The sequence below is a fragment of the Megalobrama amblycephala genome, linkage group LG14 (assembly GCF_018812025.1).
Source record: "Megalobrama amblycephala isolate DHTTF-2021 linkage group LG14, ASM1881202v1, whole genome shotgun sequence".
In the NCBI taxonomy this organism is placed as follows: domain Eukaryota; kingdom Metazoa; phylum Chordata; class Actinopteri; order Cypriniformes; family Xenocyprididae; genus Megalobrama; species Megalobrama amblycephala.
The window spans coordinates 2586291-2593880 of NC_063057.1; the positions used below are offsets into that span (position 1 = coordinate 2586291).

General features: G+C 39.2%; 1 long non-coding RNA gene across 4 annotated transcripts; it reads right to left on the reverse strand.

The window, feature by feature from the left end:
* Positions 1–211: 211 nt before the first annotated feature.
* LOC125246455 lies at positions 212–6901 on the reverse strand. Of its 4 annotated transcripts, none has more exons than XR_007179880.1 (4): positions 6866–6901; positions 6035–6051; positions 5561–5739; positions 212–308 (listed from the first exon to the last, which is right to left on the reverse strand). It is a non-coding gene; the product is annotated as an uncharacterized LOC125246455 (long non-coding RNA). The 4 variants fall into 4 exon arrangements; XR_007179881.1 differs by lacking the exon at positions 6866–6901 and adding an exon at positions 6644–6660; XR_007179879.1 differs by lacking the exon at positions 6866–6901 and having other exon boundaries at positions 6035–6187.
* Between the last annotated feature and the right edge of the window lie 689 nt (positions 6902–7590).

The window sequence follows — 7590 nt, forward strand, 5'->3', positions numbered from 1 at the left end:
ATACACTGGTTTTCTCCTTGTGGCTTAAAAAAACCCCTCAAGAATATATAATTTTAATTTATATAAACTGCACACCAACTTTTCAATAGCTAACTGTTCAGGTTGTGTTTTGCAAAGAATTAAGAACATGAAACTGAAATCAAAATTATACTTGGATCAAGACCATCTTTTTTACTAAACCCAGCTGGAAATAAACATCTGACAAAAATTATTAACATGATATTTTTTATTATTTAATGTGTAATAGAAATACAAGAACTATGAACTGTGTTTGTGGCTTCACTGTATCCACTGTGGCTGGCTTAGACCTGCAAAAAGGAGGAGAATTCATTAGGACAATGTACCTCTTAAACCACATTACCAGTACATGAGATTATCCATACATTATTTATATGGGACTCTCAAAGAAGTTGCAAGAACATAGTTGTTGACACAACATCATTATTTCATCCAACATATTTGGGTGCACTTTGAGCAGATTCAAGATCTTGAATTTTATCCATTAGTCATGTCAGGTTCATAGCATGACAGTCATCTGTTATTTAACCTTCTCCAGGTGTAGATTAGTGATGCGCGGGTCGTCTCATAACCCGCGGACCCGCGGGTCGGGTTGGGGCGGGATAAGAAATTGTCACTTTATTTGCGGGGCGGGTCATTAAAAAACAAAATTAAAAACAAATCCATATGTGTTGCGTGCAATTCCCTATAGCCTATATTAAATGTTTGGGAATATCTATTTTCATATTTTTTTAGGTTCTTTGATACGGTTACAATATGAAGGCTGTAGCAACGTAACCATTTTGGAAATGAAGCGTAAATGTGAACATCAAAGATTTCTTATGCTGCTGCGCCCTCTATAGGACCAGCGACTAGTCGACGTCAAGCTTAAAGTCCCTGTAAAGCCCTATTAAAGTCTGTGTTCTGAGTATGTCACACCACAGTAAAATGTGTTATTAACCACCCAGCCAAATTTGAATGATTAAAAAAACGCCAAGTAAATTAAATAAATTATCAAAATCTTGAAAAAATTAGCAGTATTCTCTGCTCTCAAACGCTGGGGGCGTGTCCGCTGTCGGCGCTGAAACCACACCCACTCGCGAGAGCTGCCGCCTCAACTTATTTGTCTAATCAGTCAAACTCACTGATGCATATAAACAAAAGAATCACGTTAGAGGGTTGCAAAATTTAGTAGAGTTACTGTGGACCACCTACTAATTAAGCACACAAGGCAACATACACTCATTGGTGGGCATGCACTGCCGACTGTTGTCGAGTCAACAGGTGACGGCGCCGTGAGACGGGAGGATGAAGGCCGAGGCGGGAGATAGTCTGTTCAGCCCCATTCACCAATAACAGCAGATTGTCAGTGAATCCCAGTTGTCTGATGAAAGTTTGTAAAACTCTCCGGTGTAAAATTATCACAGCAGAGACTAATTGAATCCACCCCTTCTTCATATCAAATTTAAATAAGGAGAACAAGCTTCTTTTGTATATTATCGCAACCAGGTAATAGGGCTGGGCGATATATCGCATGCGATTCTCACGCGCATTTCGTCAGTAAAGCCGGTTTCCTGATTACCGCTAAATCGCCATCACCTGCTTTCAAATGAAGCGCCATTTAACAGACAGAGCCGTAGATCACTGATAAGCCACGCAAATATCGCGTTCATTATCGAAGGCGATTCATCTGCGATATGAACGTGATATTGCGTGGCTTATCAGTGAACTACGGCTCTGTCTGTTAAATGGCGCTCCATTTGAAAGCAGGTGATGGCGATTTAGCGGTAATCAGGGAACCGGCTTTACTGACGAAATGCGCGTGAGAATCGCCCAGCCCTACCAGGTAATATGCATTTGTGTGATGAAGGCATTACTAGCTAGCAAAATGTAGGCTGTATAACTAACAGTATTGACACTCGAGATTAAGCGGGCAAGCTGCTGTAGCGTTAGGGGTGGTGCCATGCTCGATTACTCTAGTGCAGCACTTCTCAAAGTCCGGACTCCGGTCCGGATCCGGACCTGGAGGGAATTCAATCCGGACCCGCCTCCATTTCGTATTTCAACAGCAGTAATTGTGTGTAAGGAATTAAAAGTCTGAATTTCCTACTTTGATAAACGCATGTCAGAATCATTTGTTTAGTGTTTTATGTCTTTTTGGAGATGGTCCGAAATTAAACCGAATATTTAATGTTTTCCTCCGTGATTCAGTTGCCATGACATCCAGTGAGTGTATACTTTTGACGTAATTGGGCGCGAGTCGCGCGACGCCACACTTCACCGCAGTAAGCATTTGAATGGGTATGTGGAGCAGTGGTTCTCAACCTGCGGCCCGTCACGAATGTAAATGCGGTGATATGTGATATGCCGACCACAATTGAAAAAATAAAAATAAAAATATAGCATACAATTTATTTTTGTTTTAAAATTTAAATTAAAGTGAATTAAATAAATATAAATGAGCTATAATGCTTTATTTGTCATATAAAATAATTTTGGTGAGTATTTATTATTTTCAGACAGCAATGTAGGCTAATGACGCAATCACTCAGTTAAAGGTGCTCTAAGCGATTTGACGCGTTTTTAGGCCCAATTTTTTTTTTGTCACATACCGCAAACATCTCCTCACTATGCACTAGCTGCCTGTCCCCTGAACACACTGTAAAAAAAACCGCGGTCTCTGTAGTCGCCACAAGCTCCGAAAACTGCAATAAAAACAAACTGGTGCAGCCTGGACCACTTAACATAATAAACATGCTCCAGCCAATAACCGACAAGCAGCGTCAATACGCAAGCTACTTACATTTTAAATGCGCGTTCATGACTGTTTCAGGAAGCACGGAGGGGAGGGCCAGGAGGAGTAGGAGGGAGGGTCTAGCTAGCCTCTGTTTTGTTTGACAACACTTCGAACGTCAACAGGAAGTTACTCCGCTCAGAATCGCTTAGAGCGCCTTTAACGAAACAAACACAAGTGCGCGCTTAGGAAGAATTCAAACAGTAGCCATTAATTTTGTAAATTTAAGCCTCAAAATGGTCAAATTTGTTATTAAAGGAGAAAAACTAAATGTGGAACATAAATGAAGGAACACATGCAAACAAGAAGAGTTGCAGCATCAGCAGTAAAGGTAAGAAGAATGGAAGAATCAGTTGTTAATGAGCTAGATGGGCAGCCTTCCTGTTTGCTCTGTAGTAAAGTACTTGACAAGCAAAACCTACAATTTCAAAAGACTGAACTGTGAATTCGATGTGTTTGTTTGATGTACTTGTATTTTAAATCAGTAAAAATAACCGCATCAGCGCACCCGCGGCTGGAATGAGCCCAACTCGCCCGATGCTGCGCGAGGGATTGCGACATGACAGAATGCTTGATATCGTCAGAGATTGTAATTAGCCTACAGTGCGCTCAGTGTTGTTTGTAAAAAGAGCTGAGTAACATTTGCTTATTAAGGCGTTTATGTGATTGTTTGGTGACTATTGCGATGCTGTTGAAGAGAGTCATACAGAATTAAATAGCAACTTATAGTGATTGTATATACAGTTTGTGTGTTCATTGAGCATTACTGATAATTATTGTAAAGCTAATGTCAGTAAGTTAGTTTTTATTTGTTATTTATTGTGTGTAACATCTAGGTATAATAACAGTAGCTATTATCTGCTAATACCATAACATTCAATCTGATTGGTTTGCATTGGTGACGTCATATGTAAATTATAAGCGGCCCGTGAGACTTGCACTTGGACCATTGTGCGGCCCACTGGGAAAAAAGTTTGAGAACCACTGCTCTAGTGCGTCAGACAGTTATATAGTGTTAGGGGCATGGCCATGCTCGAGGGCTCCAGTGCGTCATCGAGCCCCCAGTTTAGCTCCGCCTTTTGTGAAAAGGTTCCTGATAATTTACTCACCCCCATGTCATCCAAGATGTTCATGTCTTTCTTTCTTCAGGCGAAAAGAAATTAAGGTTTTTGATGAAAACATTCCAGGATTATTCTCCTTATAGTGGACTTCAATGGAGCCCAAATGGTTGAAGGTCAAAATTACAGTTTCAGTGCAGCTTCAAAGCGTTCTACAGGATCCCAGATGAGAAATAAGGGTCTTATCTAGAGAAACCATAGCTCATTTTCTAAATAAAATTAAAAATTATATATGTTTTAACCATAAATGCTCATCTTGAACTAGCTCTCTTCTTCTTCTCTATTTGAATTCCGGCAGTGTAGACACTGCTAAGTGTATTACTGCCCTCCACAGGCCAAAGTTTGAACTAACTGTTATATACTATTGAACTAACATATTGTATATAAAAATTAGTTCAAAGCTTTGACCTGTGGAAGGCAGTAATACACTTAGCAATGTCTACACTGCCGGAATTCAAATAGAGAAGAAGAAGAAGAGAGCTACAGTGGGTTCCAAACGGGATATATCGCCCTCCGAAGGGCACTTCGGAGTGAAAACAATCATGGCCGCCATATCGAAGGGTCGTTCCAAACTGAAGTGCTCAAAACTGACCACTTCAAAGGGCCCTTCGGAATGAAGGATTTCGAAGGGTACAACTGATGGACACTTCGGGCCCCCATGATCCTTTGCACAGGAAAGTTGTTTGACGTCACAGAATGGGTAGAGGAGGTTAGGAGTTCGATTTTACCTATAAATGTATGTATAGTATTTTTCTGTACTATTGTAATATTTATATGAGTTAGATTTAGTAAATTATTATGGTCAAAACGACAGTGTACTTCAACAAAAATACTTTACAGCTCCCTTTATTAGTCCATTCAAATGTTTCAAATACATAGACACAATATACAATATGGTGTAATAAACCTAAATAAATAAAATAACGTTAAACAAAGGCCGCCGCTTGCACAATCTACTCCTCCTTGATTGTCTCGTTAAGATGATGCAGAAGTGTGTTCCAAAAAAAGAGGGTTTTTTTACCCCTACACCCTTCATCCCTTCGAAGCTCTCACTCCGAAGGGGAAACCATCTGAAAGGAATTAGGGCATAGGGATGAGCCCTTCCGAATGGAACGCAGGGCTACTTCAAGATGAGCATTTATGGTTAAAATGTATAAATTATTTTTTTTTTTTTTAGAAAATGAGTGATGGTTTCTCTAGATAAGACCATTATTTCTTGTATGGGATCGTGTAGAACAATTTGAAGCTGCAATGAAACTAATTTTGACCTTTAACTGTTTGGTGTCCATTGAAGTCTACTATATGGAAAAAAATCCTGGAATGTTTTCATCAAAAACCTTAATTTCTTTTCGACTGAAGAATGAAAGACATGGACATCTTGAATGACATGGGGGTGAGTAAATTATCAGGAGTTAAAAGTGGACTAATCCTTTAAGTGAAAACTCTTTCCTAAGAATTTTTACTGCTATTTAGGAGAACTTTTAGTTGTAAGATAAAACATTTCGTGAATACGGCCCCAGGTATATTGGACCAGGTTTGGTGTTAAAGTCTGCAGGACAGTGGTTCTCGAGGGCCAGAGCTGAGATCACCTACAATATGTTATGAACATGACTTTCAGAGAACCAGATTGACTGCTAGATTGATCACTTACAACAGTGGTGTCCAGTCCTGGTCATGGAGGACCAACGTCCTGCAGTATGTAGCTCCAACTTTCTCACACACCTGCCTGTAGTTTCTGGTGATCCTGAAGACCTTCATCAACTGGTTCAGGTCTGCTTAATGGCTGGAGCCACAGTTAATTCTGCAAACAGGACTAGATGGCAATAAATACTGAAAAGAGAGAGGACAAACAAAATTTAATGGTATAAAGCCAGTTTAAAAATTGTATTCATGAATATGTATAACATCTGAGAATGTACACCACTGTACTGAAAAATACAGTATTTGCCATTTAAGTGAGGATCATCTCATTTTTAAAAAATGACACCCGAAATATTAACAGATAACATAAGCAAAATCTTCATGAAAATACAGTTATATGATGCAAAGAAAGTTTTTGTAAATGTGCACGACAAATCTACAATGCAAAAACTGAGAATGTGTGACTGAGTCAAACAGTACTTACAGAGCAGAACCAATGATCTGATTACACACAAGGAAGAGGGAGAAAAAGAAACAAAAATTAATATATCAGTCAAATATTGCTCTGTATGGATGAACGTGCTGATTAAATGTACACATTCAAGAGAAACTATTATATTAATATTTTAGTGATTTATTTCATGGCCTAAATGTTTTACTTCAGTTATATCTTTTCGTAATTAATTAAATATTACAGATGGTTGATTTAATTTGACAGTTATCTTTTCGGGTGAATATAGGCCAATGAGTCCTCTCTCTCTCTCTTTCACTCTCTGTCCCCGCGCGTGCACGCGCCAGCTTGTGAGTGAGACAATACGTACAAATTTATTGTAAAATCTGTTATTTTTAGGTCACGATAACATGATAGTAATATGACCGTAGCTTATGTAACGAGATTTAATAAGGGTGTGCAGCTTAGTTATTGTATTTACGTCGCTGTTTAAAACTTTAATACAAAGACACAACTCAGCCCGGCCATCATGGCTAGCTCAGTCGAGTCATCGCGTAAAAACAATAATAAATCAAATTAACACCGAAATGGATGTAAAATAATTCAAGGTAATGAATTAATGCGGTTTTTAAAGTATATTACCTCAGATTACCAGAAAATGAATTGTCCGAGCGGCTAGTCGACCGTTATAACCGTTATAATTTAAACGCAGCAAGCTAAATAATATAACTTAACTTACTCATCAGATAAACCACTAAAGCGGGTGTAATTTAATTCCAATTAATTAATTCATTACCATTTCGACCTGTTACACTACTTTTAATAGAAAACTCAGAAATTACTATAGAAATATAAAAAGCTTACCTGTTTGCGGTACCAGTAGGGCTGGGAATCGATTCCAAAAAGAATCGATTCCTCGATTCCGAGGCGTTGGGAATCGAGAGTCGATTCCATAGGTTGGAGTCGATTCCATTAAGGGGAATCGACTCCTCTTTTTTAACACAACCCGCGGCCACGTAGCCGATTTCATTTGTCAACACAATCACGTCACCTGTAAAGAAATAAAGTTCAGACTAAATAAATGGATCCAGTCGTGACACAGAGTATGGTTTTATAGTAGGATGATTATTTCAGCATTGTGTAGGCAATCACACGCAATGACTGACCCAATGAAATCTTTAGAATCGGTTGCTGGGCCGGGTTTGATCTTACTCGTTGTAGTTTAGGACAAGAAGAATAAATCAATCGACAACAATCAATCACACTCACGCGAAGAATGTGTAAAGGCCCTAAAAAAGTTTATATGTGTAAAGGCCTAGGATTTTCCCCCTTCTGGTCTATGTATCCCTGCCTCTGCTGAATTATTTTTATCCCCTTTATCCCGGTTGGAATAAATAAAATATCTGGCTTCGCCTCAGCGCCAGGCGCAAGTCAAACGAGCGCGGAAAAGGTGACGACGAGGGAGCTTCAGTTGAACAACAGTGAACTGCGGTCAGATCAGAGCCGCTAAATATGATGAGATGTTGTCAGGCTATGTCGGTAACTTTACACGACTGTCCAATCCATGGGCGTAGGTTTGGTCTCAGCTT